Source organism: Rhinopithecus bieti, unplaced genomic scaffold, assembly GCF_001698545.2.
Source record: "Rhinopithecus bieti isolate Rb0 unplaced genomic scaffold, ASM169854v2 scaffold_11944, whole genome shotgun sequence".
Taxonomy (NCBI): Eukaryota; Metazoa; Chordata; class Mammalia; order Primates; family Cercopithecidae; genus Rhinopithecus; species Rhinopithecus bieti.
The window spans coordinates 3,975,292-3,995,142 of record NW_016807378.1 but is presented as its reverse complement, the minus strand read 5'-3'; the positions used below and the strand labels follow the sequence as shown (position 1 = coordinate 3,995,142).

The following is a 19,851-nucleotide window of genomic DNA, read 5'->3' as shown; positions in this document are numbered from 1 at the left end:
TCATTGTTTCAGTCAGTTGCGGGGAGGGAGTTTGGGTGAGTTTAATTTGGTGGCTAGTAGCAAAAGCAGTAACTGACCCATACTGAGCCTTACAGTTTCGAATGCCCCCATCTAGCCTCAGATGTTGGTGAGGTTATCCCATCACACAGATTGCTCAAAGGAACTATCAGCTCAGTTGCCTTGTGCTCAGAATCTCTCTAGTTAGCCAGGCCTCCTGAGTCTATCTGCCTTGTGAGTTTGCATAGCAGGAGGAGAGGAAACAAGGCTTCATGTAGCTTAGTGAGTTAGGAAAAGGCTGATGGCCCAAGGAGGGTGTTCCTATCGGCCCTCTCCAAGATTCTTCCTGTTCAGAAGAGGTGTTTGTAGAAGGCCTAGAATAAATTAACTTTCATTCAGCAAGACTGGCTGGATGGGTTGGGGAATGGGGTGGGTGGGGGTGGATGGATTGCTGGCTGGCTGGGCTGGATGGGTGGGTAGGTGGATGGGGTGCTGGGGGATGGTGTGGGGGTGGGAGGGTGGGTCGGTGGGTAGATGGATGGATGGGTGGATGGGTGGGTAAGTAGATGGGTGGATGAATGGGTAGAGTCATGATTGCGCTCTTCTAGATGCTGGAGGTAAAGCAGTAAGCACTCAATAAGCACTACTGGGATAAAAACCATTACTGTTGTTCAGTGCTAGAGGGAATTGTGAAGAAGTATACACATTGGCCATTCCATAGTGCCTTCCCACAAAGAAGTTAAGCTTCATTCCTTACATCCTTTCATCTTGATCCGATCCACTCATGCTTCCTTCCCATCCCTGTGACAGACTCTACCCATCTCAAAGCCATCACTTGCTGTATGGCCTGGGGCTGGAAACTGAGCCTCCTAGCAAGTCTCTGATGTGTGTTAGGTTACTGTTACCATTTCATGGATGAGCAGACTGTGGCTGGAGGAGAACAGGTGCCTGAAGGGGAGGAGAACTTCAGTGTTTAATTCTTAGTTTTCTGTTCAGCCCTAGTTCTTAGTGTTCTTTGTTCTATACTCTGCACTGCTCAGCTCTCCCCGCAGAGGCAGTAAAGACGTCCAAACCCATGTACAGTGTGTAAAAAAGAAGATCTCGGATCTCTGGAGGCCTGGAGGAAGCCAGAGTGACCCTTTGTACTCTGTCACACTTCCTATAAACTGCTTCAAATTGAACCCCAATGCCAGCCCGTGATCATGTTTTCCAAATACTGCCAAGGCTTTGAAATTCCCTTTGCTACATATGATGTGCTTCCCAGGCACATGGCAGGTGCTCAGCAAAGGAGTCCTGGAACTAATGGGTTGGCCCAGTAGCTCTGACGGAGCCCCAGCTCTGGGCACTGGTGCACATTTCCTCTCTACTTAGGCAGGGAGATGAGAGCCCTCTTGCCAGCTGCAAGGGGGAGGTCTTCCGTTACAGGATTAACTGGCGCCTGCACTTTTGCTGGAAACTTGTGGGAAGTGGCTGAGAGCTCTCCAGTGCTTAAGAAGTGGGTTTTTGGAAAACAAACAAGATCTTGCCTACGCAAGAATAGGAACGAAGCAAAGGTTAGACATGGCTTGGGGGAGCTTTTTTCTTTTCTTCTTCTTTTTTTTTTTTTTTTTTCTTGGTTTAGTTGAATAACAGGCTAGAAGGAACTCTCAAAGTTCAAAGTGGGCCTTAGACCCTTTAAAAGTAGGTCCATAAACTTGTGTAGAGGACAATGAGTTCTCTGTTTAGAGTAAATTTAATGACAACTATCATTTGTAAAAGGCATCATAGTTTACAAAGCCCTTTCCACATGCACTGTATGTGTATATAAATACTGTATGTGACCTTCCTCTTTAAGATTATTTATCCCATGATTTGAGGGTGCCTAGCCAATTTAAAAAAAAAAAAAAAAACCTTTTTCTTTTTTTGGAAGAGATGCACGGTCTTTACATTTTGCCTGTAGTATAGTGGAAAGAACACAGGCAGGCTTCCAGTCTCTGGGCCTCAGTTTGCCCAGCTGCAAAGCGAGGACAATAGGAGAGATGGATCCAAGGGAGATTTGACTCTTAAAGGCTCAAGAGCCTACTGGGAGTGTGGAGAGTGGGAGCTGAGTTGACTCTGAACAGACCAGGCCATTTGAGGGTGCCCAGCACAGGTGGTGGGAACCCCAGACATCAGCGGCAGGGAGGTCCTCTTCAGATGCTGCCAACTCAGAGGATGCAGAGCTGCCTCTTCCTGAAGCCAGGTGGGGAGGCGGAGGCCCACCGGCCTATGAGCAGCTGGGCTGTGTACCCATCTGTCCTCCTACACCTGGTTCTCAAGGTGATCTGCCTGTGTCCCTGTCCCCAACTGCTAATTCTTGAATGTAGCCCCTGAGTGGTGAATAGGATTTCCCTCCATGAATGAGAGCAGCGGTGTGCTTTCTGCCTGGCTCCAGTGAGGACTCTGATCCTGTGTTCCCTCTGCTTTCTCCCTGTATGGGGCTCTGCCTTTTCCTCTTTCTGTGTGTCTTCCTCTGTCCTCTTCCTGCCCTCATTCATCTTTTCTTTCTCTTCTTCCCTCCTCTGGAATCCCATGGAGCTGACTATTTTTTAACTGTATTTTGTGTTTCTTGTTCCTTACATCAAACATTAATTCACTAAATGGTTTTATAGTCAAGGGAGAACATCTCTAAGATTGCTTTATTTGTGAATTATGTGTGCTTCAGTTACTATTTTTTTCTGAATAATTAGTGAAGCATCCTGGCCAGGGTTGTTTCTAGGGGTATGGTCCAGTGTCTCCATCCTTACAATGGGGAGAGCAACACTTCCCCCTCTGGGGCAGCAGTGGCCAAATGAGGAACTGAATGCCTCCAGACAGTGGCAGGCCCTGGCCCTTCCACTTGAGTTACCACTAGGATATGTCAGTTGTTGCTGAGTAGTCCCAGGGAGCGGCCTCGGCTTTTCTGGAACTCCCTCGAGCTGGACTCAGACGCTGTGGTTTTGAAGGCTTAGTTTCAGTGGTTCCTTGGGCTGGAATCGGCCGTGTGTCAGCAGCTGCTGGTGGAGGTGACTGGGTGCTCCCGAGAGTGGATGAGTTGTCCGTATCTGTCTTCTCGGCTATTTTGCTGGAGGCTGGCAGCTGCCTCCCTGAAAGCCCAGGGTGACTCCCCACTGTCTGTGTGGGTGGGCTTCCCAGGGCACCCTCCCTGGGCTTTCCCTCCAGCTTTCTTCAGTCCCATCTTTTGCCCTTGTTCCCTGGGGTAGGCAGATTGTTGATAGGGAGGGGCAGTTCCTGGGGTGGGGTGGGGAAGGAAAAGCTTGAACTGCTAGAACCCCAGAGGTTGTCTGTGACCCTCTCTGTCCACTGTTCAGTGTTGCTTTTGCTCCTCCTCCTCCCATCCATATATGTGGGCAATTCCCTCCTTTTTTTCTCCAGCTCTTTGCTGTTCATTATGGGAGTCACAAGCCACGTGGCTGGGGCACTTGAACTGTGGTAAGTCCACATTGAGCTATGCTGTAAGTGTAAAATACCTCATTTTAAAGGCTTAATATAAAAAATGATTATCAAATATTTTATCAATACTTTTATATTGACTACATGTTGAAATGATAATATTTTGGATATAATAGATTAAAATATTGAAATTAAATTCCTATTTCTTTTTACTTTTTTAGAAAAATTGTGGCTATCAGAAAATTTAAAATTGCACGTGTGACTCACATTATATTTCTACTGCAGTGATTCTTAACTGGTGACTGTTTTGCCTTAGAGGGACATTTGACAATATTTGAAGACATTTTTTATTGTCACACTGTTGTGGGAGTGGTGTGGTTAGTACTAGCACCTAGCTGAAAGAGGCCAAGGATGCTGCTAAACATCCTACAATGGACAGGATAGCCCCCTACAACAAAAATTATCTGGCCCCAGATGTCAGTAGTGCTGAGGTTGAGAAATCCAGTTCTATTGGAGAGCATTGTTTTACTCTCACTTTTGATGAACCAATCTTCTCTCATTGACAATGACACTAAAATTGGAGGTCTTAGAGCATAGTAAAAAGAGCATAATGGCCAGAGTCAGATACCTGTGACCCTGGGCAGGTTATTTAACATTTCAGAGCCTCCACTTCCTCATCTGTGAAATGGACACAATCATACTTACTTTATAGGATTCGTGTTAGGGCTCAATGAAATTGAAGGTAGCATACCTGATACATGGTAGACCTCCACTAAATAGAAACTAGCATTATTGTTAAAATCTGTGTCACTTACTCTGTGGACTCTCTGGATCAACTATTAGGATTTCTATGCATCTTTTAGATTTTCAGTGAGTACCTGACGGACTCAACAAATAGAAAACTAAATTCATAATTTTACGCTTCCTCTCCCCTCCCACTCCCTAAATTTCTTCTTTCTGACTTTCAGCCTTAGTGCACAGCATCACCATTCTCCCACTCTGAGAAATGAGTCAATTTCACTTCTTCCTTCTACCCTCTAGCCTGAATGTGTAATCTCTTAACCTTTATACATTAAATGTGTCTCATCCAACCCCTCCTTTACTTTCCTGCCTAGTGGGACCTCTGCATTTGCTGCAAGTGGCTTCCTTCCAGGTCCTTGCCACTGCTCTTTCCCAGTCCCCACTATGTATAAAGTTCTCTTGCTCAGGAACCTTTGGTGTTTGTTGTCGTTGTTGTTGTTTTGTTTGTTTTATTTTTTTTTGCTAAAGTGTGAGTACCTGTGGTCAAAAAATGTGATGTGTCCATCTGTATTTCCCTAGCACGCGATATGAGGCCTAGAAAATAGCTGTTCATTCAGTGTTTTTTGAATGAACGCATAGATGAAAAATAAATGATACATATGCCTTTCCCCTTGGTACATGGGTAGGATCAGGTATTGCAGGGAGCTAGGGTAGTGGTTTCCAAATGCCCGATTTTCCTTTAATAGTTTTGTGGGGTTTAAACTATGTATTCCCTAACCTAACTTATCACACCACCCCCACTACCTCCACCACCTTCCTGATTTTGAGCTGGAGAATCAGTTTGTTTTCTCTGAAGGGTTACAGTGATGATGCATCAGACCTGGGTCCCGGAAATCCTGCCTTCCATATGTGGGCTTCCGCAGCCAGCCTGAGCCAGCTATGGCTCACATTCTGCAAGCCCAGGCCTGCCTCCAGAGGGAAAGTGCCCTAGATGCCCAGGCATGCCTTCCTCTTGGTGGCCAAAGATTTCCCAGGCAACTCCCAGCAGGCTATGAGGAGAGGCTTTCCAGAAATTTGCCCTTAAAGATGCTCTGATAGAGAAAACATAACATGTTCTTTGGCAGGTTGTGGGTATCTATCATTCAGTAATCATGGGCAGTCGGGATGGTGTAGGATTGGAGCCTCCCAATGTCTAGACACTTTGGTCTGTTCACAGTTTCAAAAACATTTTAATTACAAACCACTTTATGGTATAAGGTGACCCACTTGGAGTTATCAAGAACTTCTGAGAAAGTCTGCTAACTCCTTTTGTGGCAGCTGCAAGTTGACTCAAAACTACATTCCACTGGTGAGTATGGGTTGTCTGGCCTGGAAGGCATGTGTGAGATGTTCTAAGGGGCTCGCTGTTCTCTTATTATCTGCAAGGCCTCAAAGTTCCTCTAGTGGGAAAGGCTTTCTTCTGCAAAGACACTGGGATTTGTCTCTTGAAGAATCAGGGTTCTGGACTCTCCTACATAACCATCTTCTGTGGGCTGGATATCAGATGTATATCCAACCCCCAGAAGATGGATCAAGGTGCAGTTGACCAAATGGCTTTTCTCTTGGGAAACTTGAGGATTTTCTGTCACCTCTAACTGGCTTTGTGACATCTGAAGTTGTTTCCTGTATCTGAAGCTAGTTATTTCATTGGTAAAGGTAGTAAAACCCCTATTTTCAGCTTTTATTCCTTTTCTCCCCTGACCCCAAAACTTGTGCTTCAAAATAAGTTGTTTCACAGACAAGGTTGCATATGTTAGGTGACAACATCTTCTCTCCATTTTTGTAAAGTGTAAAGTCACATCACTGCCATCAGCATTTCTAATCAGCCACAGATAATTTGTGTTCACACTAAATTGTCACAATCCCATGCAAAATTTAGCAAGAGTGGTGATTAATAGCATGAGTCCAGAGTTGAACAGATTGGGTTTGAAACTTAGCTCTGCCTTTTACCAGATAAGCATCTTTAAGTAGCAGGACTTCAACTTCAATGTCCTCACCTGAAATAAAGAGATAAAATAGTTGCTATTTTATAAGTTAGTTTATCCCTTATTTAATAAGATAATATGTGTAAAGCCCCAAGACAGTATCTCCATAAATATAGACTATTATATTTCAGTCAGCCTCAGTGTACATCCTGATTTGGGGTAAAGGTATGATTTGATTTGATTTGATTGACTGATTGATTTGGCAAATATTTACCAGTACCTGCTAAGGACCAGGAACTGCTCTAGCCTCTGGGGATACAGCTATGAATGAGAGACAAGGCCCCTGCTTTAGTGGAGCTCATGTTCTAGAGGGAGACAAACAAAGTGATCTCTTTAACAAATAGAAAAGATGGCCGGGCGCAGTGGCCCACGTCTGTAATCCCAGCACTTTGGGAGGCTGAGGCAGGCAGATCATTTGAGGTCAGGAGTTCAAGACCAGCCTGGCCAACATGATGAAACCTGTCTCTATTTGAAAAAAAAAAGAAAAGAAAAGAAAATTAGCCGGGTGTGGTGGCATGTGTCTATGATCCCAGCTGCCCAGGAGGCTGAAGCAGGAGAATTGCTTGAACCTGGAAGGCGGAGGTTTCAGTGAGCCAAGATCATGCCATTGCACTCCAGCCCAGGCAGCAGAGCGAAACTGTGTCTCAAAACAAACAAACAAACAAACAAACAAACAAACAAACAAACAAACAAAAAACATGTAGGCCAGATGTGCCTGCAATCCCAGCCCTTTGGGAGGCCAAGGCAGGTGGATTGCTTGAGTTCAGGAGTTTGATACCAGCTTGGTAACATGGTGAAACCCTGTCTCTACAAAGAAATACAAAAAAATTAGCTGGGCATGGTGCTACACACCTGTAGTCCCAGCTACTTAGGAAGCTGAGATGGGAGGATTGCTTGAGCCTGGGATGTCAAGGCTGCAGTGAGCTGTGATTATACCACTGCACTCCAACTTGGTCAACAGAGTGAGACCCTGTCTCCAAAAAGAAAGAGAAAAAAAGAGAGAGATGTTGGGTTGTGATAAGCACTATGCAGAAAATAAACAGAAATGCAAGAGAGTAATGGGTAGGGCCGAGAAAGTATCAGCTCCAGGGAGTGGGGTGTTTGAGCTCAGACCTGAATGGCAAGAAGGAGCTATGTTCAAAGATCTAAAGGAAGGCCGTTCAGGGCAGGAGGACCAGCAAGGAGCTCCATTAGACTTTCAGAGGTACAAAAAATGGCCTCTGGGCTCCCTGAAATAACTTCCTGGACTCGTCCCCCCGCCACTCCTCCCAAAACCCACCAATGGCAAGGGGTTTTGAGGAGGGATGCATTGAACAGTATGATTTAAGCCCACGTTTGGTGAAAAGGCTGAAATATTTACTATCTGGCCCTTTATAGAAAAAAAATGTGCAAATCTGAGGGATCTAAGGTCCCTTTCAGCTTGGACAGTGCACACACGTGCAAGTGCAGGTGGGCAGGGCAGCTCGCCAGTGCAGGAAAAGTCAGCTCAGCAGCCTCCTGGGCACCCCGGCTCCAAGTGGGGCTCACTCACCAGCTTGGAGATACCCCAACAAAGGCAGTGTGTCTGTCAACGAATGCAAACTGCCACCAGCCTTGAACTGCTGGGATCACAGTGTCCATGTCCCCAAATGGGATGGACTGGACTCTGAGCTCTTAGAGGTCAAAATCTGATTTCACATAAAGGATTTCTCCTCAGAAGCAAGGCGCGGTGGCTCACGTCTGTAATCCCAACACTTTGGGAGGCTGAGGCGGGTGGGTGAATCACCTGAGGTCAGGAGTTCAAGACCAGCCTGGCCAACATGGTGAAACCCCGTCTCTATTAAAATACAAAATTAGCCAGGTGTGGTGGTGGGCACCTGTAATCCCAGCTACTTGGGAGGCTGAGGCAGGAGGATCACTTGAACCCAGGAGGTAGAGGTTCCAGTGAGCTGAGATCATGTCCCTGCACTCCAGCCTGGGTAACAGAGTGAGACTCAGTCTCAAAAAATAAAATAAAGGGTTCCTCCTGAGAAAGGAGGGAGGAGAGGAGCCATGGGTCATTGCTACCATTTACTGAGTGCTTGCCACATGCCATACGAGGTTGTTTTATGAACAATTCTGCAGTGTATTGATTCTATCCCTATAACAATCCTGCCTGGTAGGAACTGCTTTATTCCTCTTTTATGGTTGAGAGAACTGACATCAGATGTAATTAGCTGCTGTGTCCAAAGCTACACAGCGAGCAAACAGGCCACCTGCTTCTAATCTCAGGTCCCTCACTATGCAGCCATATACGCTATTTTCCCAGTAACATTCAGTCAAGGGCTGGCAAGTCTTTTCCTGTTTGCAGGCCTGAATTAAGTCATGTTTAGATCCCTAAGCTGTGTTCATTCAGCACCTGTCTATAGGGCAAGAGACTTCATAAAAGGAGAAGGGGGACACTCTAAGGTTCTTGGCAAGGTGGTTAGCTGTGGACATAGCAGCCGGTCCAGATATGGCTGTAGAATAGCATGGTAGCCTTGCACTCCTTGGCTCCAGCTCTGGGCTGCAGGAACAGCTGCTAAGCTCAGATGAGTAGTCTCTCCCTTGCTGACCTTAGAGCAATAGGAATTGGTGAAATTGAAGGAATCCCTGGCCTTTTCTCATGCAGATCCATTTCCAGGCCTCATCATGAGCTTTCTATAGAGGCCAGGCTCTATAACAACAAAGCTGTTGTCCATGGATAGGGTCAGCCTTGTCTGTGGTCATGAGTGGTCATGGGATGAGGTGGTGCCAGTAGAGGATTCAAGTGCCTGTGAGGGAGAGAGAGAAGGAGTTAGAAAGACAGTGGGCCCTAACACTTCAAAGAAAGGTGGCAGAGAGGGCAATGTAGGAGTCTCACCTGGCAGTGACTCCCAGCTCTGCGCTTTATCAGCTGTGTGAAGTAAGGCAGGTATAACATGATGGATGTGAGTTTCTGCTTTGGAGCTTGACCACCTGGATTCAGATGCCATTTCCTCCACATGCTGCCTGAGGTGACCTTGAGCATGCTAGTTAAGCATTTCATGCCTTGGTTTCATAATCTGGGCTGGTTGCGAGATTTGAATGAGCTGATACATGTGACACACTTAGAACTGGTGCTGGATATGATGTCAGAGTTCAGCACATGCTGGCTATGTTACATCATTTTGCCTCTGGACCTCAGTTCCTCAACTGCAAAATGTGAGCAGCAATGCCATTTTCTTAGGAGTTCCTGCAGGGACTAAATGAGTGAATATATTTCAAGCAGGTCTGGCAATAATATGGAAGACACTTAATAGACACCTTTGGTGACCTCAAGTGTCCCCTGGCCATGGTACCTGCCGAGTGGAAATGTTTATCATTGGGTAGATTGACAGCATTGCTTGCAGTCCTGCCTGGAGTTCTCTGGGCTAGGAAAGTCTAGGTGGTGGATGCCATTGCCCTCTCCCTGACTATCTGCTGTCATCTCTGTGGCACAATGCTTAAAAGCATGGTCTCAGGCCGGGCGCGGTGGCTCAAGCCTGTAATCCCAGCACTTTGGGAGGCCGAGACGGGCGGATCACGAGGTCAGGAGATCGAGACCATCCTAGCTAACACGGTGAAACCCCGTCTCTACTAAAAAAAAACTACAAAAAACTAGCCGGGCGAGGTAGCGGCGCCTGTAGTCCCAGCTACCCGGGAGGCTGAGGCGGGAGAATGGCGTGAACCCGGGAGGCGGAGCTTGCAGTGAGCTGAGATCCGGCCACAGCACTCCAGCCCGGGTGACAGAGCGAGACTCCGTCTCAAAAAAAAAAAAAAAAAAAAAAAAAAAGCATGGTCTCTGAACCAGATACCGGGATTTGAATCCTAGCTTCATTGCTAAATAGCTACAGCCGTAAAATGTGGATGATGTATATGCATTGTTGTTAATACAGCCTTACAACGGGCCTGGCATGTAGTAAAGAGTCTTAGCTATTATTGCAGTGTAGGGACCCCTACATGACTGAACTGATAGACTTGAACAGTTACTAAGCAACTAAAAAGAAAAAGAGAAAATGGCAGAAATGAACTGCTCTATTTCTGGATGTTATATTGTTTATATATTTTAGCTCTGCCTTGTTCCCCACATGTAGGTTATAACCGGCCCTACATTTTTTAGCCTTGAATATATCTTGACTCAGTCCATCTCAGAAGCCTCCCCTCTTCCTCCTAAAAAAATGTAAGATTTCTCTGACACCTCTTTTTGGGTCTTGGAAGACCCTATGTCTCCTGTTCTCCTAAAGAAGATAACTGGCCAGACCCAGGCCTGACTCCTTGACTAGGAGCTCTGTGCTATTAAAAGAACACACCAGGGTACCAGTACCAGAGCCCAGGTGACAAGAACTCACAGAGTCAGCTGAAGAATGACCATTCACAGGGAGAAAACCGAGGCTATAAGAAGAAAATATATTGTAATTTTTCACATCAAATGATATGTTTAAGATATGTGCACCTTAGCCAGGCACGGTGACTAACGCCTGTAATCCCAGCACTTTGGGAGGCTGAGGCAGGTGGATCACGAGGTCAGGAGATTGAGACTATCCTGGCTAACACGGTGAAACTCCGTCTCTACTAAAAATATAAAAAATTAGCCAGGCGTGGTGGTGGGTGCATGTAGTCCAGCTACTTGGGAGGCTGAGGCAGGAGAATGGCGTGAACCCAGGAGGTGGAGCTTGCAGTGAGCCAAGATCGTGCCACTGCACTCCAGCCTGGGTGACAGAGCAAGACTCCATCTCAAAAAAAAAAAAAAAAAAAAAAAAAAAAAAAAAAAAAAAAAGATATGTGCATCTTTCTGCAGTTATATAGGCAGTAGGAACAAAAAGTATGTAGATTTCATTTTATATACATTTTACCTTAAACTCAGGTCAGACACGCTGGCTCACACCTGTAATCCCAGCAGCACTCTGGGAGGCCGAGGCAAGATGATTGCTTGAGGGCCCAACAGCCTGGGCAACATAGGCAGACCCTGTCTCTACAGAATTTTTTTTTTAATTAGCCAGGTGTGGTGGTGTGTATCTATAGTTCCAGCTACTGGGGAGGTTGAGGTGGGAGGATCATTTGGGCCCAGGAGTTCGAGGCTGCAGTGAGCCATGATTGTGGCACTGTACTCCAGCCTAGGCTACAGAGAAAGACCCTGTCTCTAAAAACCAAACCAAACCAAAACAAAACAAAACAAAAACTTGAGCAAATATTGAACTCTAGTCAATGAGATACATCCTAAAATATTTGGTTGGGAGGAAATGTATTGATTCTGCTATTTAGTTGAAATGCACCACAAAATAAGATAAATTGATGAGTGAGTAGAAGGATAGACAGGTGTGAACAGATATGTGCTGAAGCAAGGGGAAGAAAATCTAATCATAGAATCTAGGTGGTGGGTATTTGGATGTCTTACGGTTTCTCCATATATCTGAAAAATGTTATAATGAAATGTTGCCAAAAAATATTGTAAAACTAATAGTTAAAAAACAAAAAAAATCACAATGGAAAAATAAAAAAGTAGATGCTGGAAATATTTACAAATGTTTAAAATGCTGTTTGGAAAACTAGAGTTTAATATGAAGACAAATAAAACTAGACCCATGTGTTTTCTGCAATAGATTTCTTTTTTTGTATTAGAAAATAGCAATATATATATATTTAGAGGAAGAGTGTTCTAGACAGAAAACAAAGCGAGGCCAGTACAGCTGGAGTGTGAGAGGAGGGGGTGGTGGGAGCAGAGGACAGAAGGGAAACTGGAGGTTGAGATCATATAGGCCCCAAAGGCCATAGCCACATCCTCCAATTCTGACTTCTGAGTGCCACAGACAGACATGAAAGGATATGAGCTAGGAGTGAGTGACATGATCTGACTTGAGGAGGACTGCTCTGGTTGCTATGTGGGGACAGACTGCAAAGCGACAAGGGTAGAAGCTGGGAGACCAGATAGGAGCCCTGACATCAGGTCAAAGGAGAGGTGGCCATGACTTGGATAAGGAGGCATTGTGTGAGCAGGTGAAAATTGATTGGATTCTATATCTGTTCTGAAGGTAGTCAACAAGATTTATTGGTGAATTAGTTGTGAGGAAAGAGGAGAGGAAGCATGCAAGACTGATTCCAGATTTTTGGTCTAAGCAGGTAGAAAAGTAGGTAGCACTTACCAAGACCGTGTTGATGGGGGAGAAGCATGTTTTTGCAGGGAGGGAATAAGAGTTCAGTTGTAGATCTGTTATGTGAGTAGTGCTTATTGGAGCAGGTAGAAATGTCAGTGTACAGTTGGCTAGGGGAATCCGGACTTTGGGGGAAATTCAGGGTTGAGCACCATCAGCATGTAGGCAGGGAAGTAGACGGTGTCAAGGTCAATAAGGGAAGGGTATAAAGGCTGAGCCCAGGCACTCCCAGGTATAGAGGACAGGAAGATGAGGAGCAGCAGCAAGGGTGCCTCAGCAGCTGCAGGGCAGGAGAGGGTCAAGAAAGTAGGTCAACTGTTTCAAAGGCTGCCCTGACTGCCTCTCCACCTCTAGTTTCTTTTCTGTCTTCTTACCATCTTTGTTATTGCTTTGGAACCAATTGTCCTACAGTAGCACCTCCATCCTATTCCAAGCTCATAAAAGCCAAAGTGGGGGAATAAAGTCCAAACTCTTCAGTCTGCCATCTAAGACCGTCCACAATCTGGCTCTTTCTTTCTCTACTGCCTGGTTTCGCCTTCCCCACCAACCCTGACCCTCACTTCACTGGCCACTGCCCTGCAAACCACCTCCCTCTTTCTTAGCATGCCATTTGTTTTCTTTCTCCAGTCTTCAGCCTCAATCCCCATTCATGGTCTATTTCCTGGAGGGATCCTTTCTTGACTGAAGTCACTAATCTGTTCCTTCTGTAAATTCCTAAAGTAGTCAGAGGTAATACCAAACAATCTAGCATTCATCGTATCTTTTTTTCTTCTTCTCTAGTTCCCAGCCAGACAGTTTCCTGAGGTTTGGGAACATGAGCCTGTAATCCCCAGAGCTATCTCACCAGTCCTTTACATATCTTAGATGGGAAGAAGAATATTAATGCCCTGCCGCATAACACTCCATGGAAACCTGGAAGGATTAATATAGGATTGGGATTTTGAGTATGGAGTCAGAGGCTAGGTTCTTCCCCTGGTTCTATTACCATGGCCAAGTCATTTAGCCTTCCCAAGCTCCTATCTGCCAAATGGCTATGAACATGCCTAATTCAGGGCGATTGTAGGAATTACTCAGGATGCATTTCTTATAATGTGCTTAGCACACTTCACGTACGTTATAAGCAGGCAATAAGCAGTAGCTTTGTTTTCATTATTGCTATTATTAATACTATTATTACTCTAAGTCTTCCCGATAGAGATGCACAAGCATCAACAAAGATGGGTCTGTGATGGCCTGTTCCCTCCACACTTTCAGATCTCAAGTGAGGTGTTCGACTCTGCTGCTGGCAGGAGTACAGGGGTAGCCCTCACACCCTGACTTCAGGGAACCCATGTGTTAAATGGGGAGATGCCGTGAGACCCAACCAGTACCCAGAGACGTACAAGCCTTGAGGATTGTGCTTATAACTTCTAAACTAGGCAGCAGTGAGCAAACTTCTGAGGCCAAGAGGCAGAATGTCTGCAAATAAAACTGTCCCTGAAAATCCAGACCCTGAAGCTACTGGTTACAGTTGGTCATGGAGGAGGAGAACACTGGCTCAGGATGGAAGGGAAGGACAGAGAGAAACAGAATGTTTCTCAGAGGAATTAGTTGTTTTTTTTTAGGGAACGTACAAAGCATAGGATACCTTTTTCCATTTTCTTTCTGTAAATTTCTAAGATTGAGAAGTGGTGTGTAATTGTTACTCAGGAATAACTGGATACAGAAGAGAGTCTGGAGATGTCAGGGCCGTGTCAATGCAGATGAGATGGAACTCCTTGCCCAGAGCAGCACTTCAAGTTCCCCTGGGGAGCCCCTACTGGCCAACCCCCTCCCAGAGATTCCTCCACAGCTAGAACCTCAGGTGATTTTGAGCATGTTCCCTGGGATCAGAGGTTAGGTTTTCACCCTGGTTCTGTTACCATGGCCATGTCATTTAACCTTCCCGAGCTCCAGTTTCCTATGTGCCAAATGATGATGAATATGCCTAATTCAGGGTTACTGTAAGAATGAAGTGAGATGTATTTCTTCAAACATGCTTAGCACAGCTTTTGTACATTATAAGCAGGCAGCAAGTGTTAGCCCCATCTCTCATGAGTAAACCCCAGCACTGCCCTGCAGGGGTGAGGCCATGCAGCCAGGCCCCTACTGCAAACTCTCCCCCAACACACACATTCTGGCAGGTGGGTGGCACCTTGGATTTGAAAACTCTCCATCCTGCGATTCTGAATCAAGCTGTTCTTATTCACGGTAAACCAGTAACAGCCAGGGGCTTCCTGCCTGGATTCAGATAAGTGGCTGGTCCTGAGAGCCAGGGAGGCTGCAGAGCCACACCAGGAAGTATGGTGGCACGTCCCTGGCACCAGTGCACTGCCCTGGGGAGCTGGCCTGCAGGTCAGTGTGCTGGGAGGGCTGCAGCTACCAGGGAGACGGCACCATGCATGACCTCCCCCATGCCCAGCTTGCTGCCAGGGCCACCCTCACCAAAGGAGGCTTGCATTATCCAAGCCCAAACTCCCACTGTGGTGGCACCTGCCAGTGTGAATTGCACAGGCTCAAGCTCTGTCCAGCCTATGACCTCCCACCCTGTGGAAGCACATGGAGCTCAGGCTGGACATGGCTTGCTCGTTCCATGCAGAGCCCCTGTGAACCCAGCCTGAACCCCAGCTCCATTCAGGAGGCCGCAGTGTGCTCAATGCAGGGAAGGAGCCAAGTCCTCTCACTTCATCCTGACCTCACCACTAAGGTCGGGCTTCACTGTCAGTCAAGCCGGTAAGAGCACAGACTTTGGACCAATACTACCTGGGTTCAAATCCAGATCTGACAGCTTATTCGTTATGTGACTTTAAAGACATTTCTTACCCTCTTTACTCAAAAAGAGACTTAATAAGGGTGCCTGGAGGAAGTTGCTTAACTTTTCAGTGCCTTAGTTAACTTCACTTTTAAAATGGGGATGATAATAACACCTTCATGGGGCAGTTGCAAGGAGGAAATACACAAAGCAATTAGGACAGTGCCTGGCAAGTAGAATGTGCTGGGCACCATGCAGTTAGGTCTCACAACCATCCTTTCTAGGTGAGGTGCAGGGTGGGTAAGCGGGCTAGAGAATACCACACCCTGGTCAAGTGCTGGCTTCTGCACTCCCCGTCGCTGCAGTGTCTGCACACACAGCTCTCAAGGAACACGAGGGTGGGATTCAGAAGCGGAAATGAAGCCTGCAGACTGCTAACCCCTGACTTAGGTCTTGGTCCCCTCAGCATCTCCCTCTGGGGGCTGAATCTCTTATGCATTCCTAACACAGCCCCAGCACACTTGTCCACTTGTGGGCTGGCGAGAGGGGCAGCTGGAAGATGCACCATGTCAAGAAGTGGGTTGTGTTTGCAGGGTCCCCTGGGGAGAAGCAGGAGTCACACGTGAGCTGGGGCTGCCCAGTCCTTGTGTCCTGACTGTGGGTTAGTTTGTCACCATCCCCCCATCCTGACCCTTGATAAAGAGCTGATTTTTCCATGTAGTGTTTGTCTCTCCTCTGTGCTAATGTGGAGGCCTGAACACCGCCGAGCTTATCTATACAATGGATTTCCTGCTGGTGTTGGCTCTGCCCTGCTCCCCACTGGGTAATAATTTATGTCACCTGATCACACAGATATGCTGACATCCATGATGCTGGTGGCCCTGGCAGACCCTGGCTCCCCTAGTTTGGGTGGGAATCTGTAAACGTGAATCCCCAACTGGTGTGAACTGAACATCCCAGTTGTGGATGCAGAACCAGAACTGGGTAGGTGGAGAGGGTGTGGAGAGTTCATCCATCAGCTATCTATTGAGGCCTCCTAGGTAGCAGGCCTGGTATTGGGCTCTGAACACACAGAAATACAGAGGACAGGGGCAGCCTTAGAGGAACCCTTGTACTGGCTGTGGGTCAGACACAGACAATATGACCCGCAGAGCTTGTTCTGGGGAAGCAGAAAGGATAGAGCTCACGGGCGCACAGGGAAGGAGCATACAATCTCATTGAGTTTTAATGAAAAGCTTTCCTTCCTTGGACATAAGGCCTGGCTGGGTCTGAGGAAAGAGCTCCTTCGGATCGAGTTACCACAACCCTTTGCATCTGTGGTCTGTTTGGACCACATCTAGTGTCCAGAGTATCTACAGTGGGCATGCTGGAGAAGTCCTCCTCTCTCCCACTCCTCTGCCCGGGCATGTGGCTGCCATGGTATTTGACCTCTTGTCAGAACACCGAGTTCCCATATTAATCACAACAAGTACGTTCAGAGAAAACCTGGCATGGCCTCTGCCAACAAGCCGTCTCTCTGGCCTTGATAACATCTGTACCAAATTTTCTCCCTTTATATAATTAGGCCCGTTGGTATTTGCTTTGACTTTAGATTATGGTATGACTGGCATCTCTGAAATTTCAGGCCCGAAATATGTACTGGGGCCCAGGATGGTGGGAAAACTGAGTTTTCGCCAATGGGATTTTAGGTTTAGCCAAGAGAATCAGAAACTGTACACCAGCTACTGTTTGCCCGCAAAATGCACGGCAGCTCCCTGACCGGTGGGAAAGGGATCTCCTGCCTTGTCCAGGGAGCAGTGCTGTGTCGGGCCTGGTGGACAGAAGGATGCAGGGGGCTCCCTTCCTTCTTTCCTGCCCCTCTTCACCCCACATCCTTCTACCCCTGCTCCATCTGTGGCCCCAGAGGGACAGAACTCAGCAAACAGGAAAAGATGTGCTAACTGCAAAGAAATGCAGTGAATCCAAACTTAACTCCAAAGCAAACCTCACCAGTGTTGGGGCCTGGAGTTGTGCTTTGAAATGACTGTCATTGTCTGGCTATGTCCAAGCCAAGGAGCTGTTTGTGGAGAGTGAGATAGAGACTGACTAGTGCCGGGCTTGGGAAGTGGGGCTTGGTCCTTTCCCGGTGGCTCTATCCAGAAAGGAAGCACATGGGCTTGCACACCCACTCACTCCCTGAAGTCTTGAGCTGGATCTCAGTGGTGACTTCATTTCCCCTAATTAGGTGTCTACAAACTTTCTGGAAGGTTCCAACCAGTAAGCCACACTGATTGTGGTGTGGGAGCTCCTGATATGCTTGTTTGCATCCTCCCTTTGGGACCCTGCAGGCCCAGCTGAGTGATAACTGGATGATGGAACATTTGCTAGAGGAAGGGGAATGTGTTTTTTTAAGATAAGGTTTGATCTCAAGCAGAAGGACAGTTACCAGATGCCTCTGCAATGTCAAGAACTGAGGAGTGGGTGCAGATGCCCTTGCCTGTTGCCTTGCTGCGGGTAGTCAGATCCCCCAGGCAAACTCCTGCCTTAGGAAAGAGTTTCTTCTGATGCTTTCAGCCAGAGTATTGCCATTTTCCTCTGGTTTTAGACAGTATTGGTGCTCCTTGTAAGGTTTTCTATGAATGAAAAGGCTTTTGCCCAATATAGCTATCCTAGGTCATCATGTGTCTTCCCTGGGGAAGGATCCTTGTCTTTTTTAGCATGCAGTGTCCATTGAGGACCGAGTGTGGGACTTGTGCAGAATCCTGTTTTGTCACCTCTGCCCACATGGCCCAAATGCCAACAGGACCAAGGTCATAAAATATGTCTTTGGCACTTAAGACTTTCACCAGCTGGGCGCAGTGGCTCACGCCTGTGATCCCAGCACTTTGGGAGGCCACGGTGGGTGGATCACCTGAGGTTGGGAGTTTGAGACCAGCCTGACCAACATGGAGAAACCCCATCTCTACTAAAAATACAAAAAATTTAGCCAGGCATGGTGGTACATGCCTGTAATCCCAGCTACTCGGAGGCTAAGGCAGGAGAAGCACTTGAACCCAGGAGGCAGAGGTTGCAGTGAGCCAAAATTATATCATTGCACTCCAGCCTGGGCAACCAGAGTGAAACTGTGTCTTAAAAAAAAAAAAAAGACTTTCACCATTTGACTCCAGACCAACTCCTCTTTTCTCTCCTTCCCGTCTCTTCTCCCAAAGTACCCTTCTCTCCATCCACCTTGAGCTTCTTTCTCTTTCTCTTTGAAAAGGGCAGTTAACCTCTGTTGAAATGTTCTTTTTTCTTTTTATTCCTGGCAAACCAGAAGCAGTCCAGCACGGTGGGCTTTGGAATCAGACTACCTGGGTTTGAATCCCAGCTCTCCCCCTTTCAATCTGTAAAAGCATGAGCCAATTAAGCAGCTGCTTTGTGCCTTAATTTCCCCATCTGTGAAAGGGGCACCATAATAGTTGCTTAGATTTGTTGTGAGAATTAAGAGCTAAAACACAGAAAGCACTTGAAACCGTTTGATCCATAGTAAGTGTTCAACAAATGTAGGCTAAAGTAATAATTTTAAAGACTCTCCTCTGTGAAAATCCTTTCCGACCTACCAGGCAGGATTAGCTTTTCCCTCTGGGCTCCAGAAAAAAACAGCCACGTGAGGTTCTAGTTATTTATTTTATAAGTTATGTATTTTACCCCTAGCCTGAGAATTCCTAGAAGATAGGGCCTAGGTCTCAGCAATAAGAATGACACCATTTACACTAGTACGTGCCAAGCTCTGTACCATGTTTTTTTCTCATGAACTGTTTTTTATTATGACATAATTCACATTTACCCTCTTATCGTACACAATTCAGTGGTTTTAGTATATTTACAAAGTTATGCAACCATCACCACTATCTAATTCCAGAACCTCCAAAAATATACCCTGTGTCCATTAGCAGTCATTCCCCAATTCTCCCTCCCCCATTTACTGGCAATCACTAATCCACTTTTGTCTCATAGATTTGCCTATTCTGGACATTTCGTATAAACAAAATGCAATATGTGTTCTTTTGTATCTAGTTTTTTTCACTTAGCACAGTGTTTTTAAGGTTCATTCATATATTCGAATTTCTTTCCTTTTCATGGCTGAATAATATTCCATTGTATGGATATACAACATTTGGTTTCTTCATCAGTGGTGGCCATTTAGGTTGCTTTTACTTTGGGGCTATTATGAATTATGCTGCCATGAACAGTCACGTACAGGTTTTTGTGTGAACACGTTTTCTTTTCTCTTGGGTATATATATCTAGGAGTGGAATTGCTGGCTCCTATGGTTTAAACCTCTATGTTTAACTTTTGGAGGAATGGCCACACTGTTTTCATGTATCTGCACCAATTTATTTTCCCACCAGCCATGTATGAGGGTTTCAGTTTTTCCATATCCTCACCACACTTACTGTTCTCTTTTTTATCATAGTCGTCCTAGTGGGTATGAAGTGATTTCTCACTGTGGCTTTAATTTGCATTTCCCTGAAGGCAAATGGGGTTGAGCATCTTTTCATGTACTTAGTGACCATTTGTATATCTTCTCTGAAGAAAGGTCTTTGCCCAGTCTTTAGTGGGGCTATTTGTATTTTTATTATTGAGTTGTGAACATCCTTTATATATTGTGGATATTGGTCCCATATCAGATATATGATTTGCAACTATTTTCTCCCTTCTCTGTGGTTGTCTTTTCACTTTCTTGATGGTGGTCTTGGAAGCACCAAGTTTTAATTTTGAAGTCCCATTTATTTTTTTCTTT

At 46.1% G+C, this 19,851-nt stretch overlaps 1 protein-coding gene across 13 annotated transcripts in view; it reads left to right on the top strand.

The window, feature by feature from the left end:
• Positions 1 to 19,851, top strand: part of MICAL2 (microtubule associated monooxygenase, calponin and LIM domain containing 2) — a 249,879-nt gene that overhangs the window by 71,433 nt on the left and 158,595 nt on the right. The gene's annotated exons all lie outside the window — the stretch shown is intronic.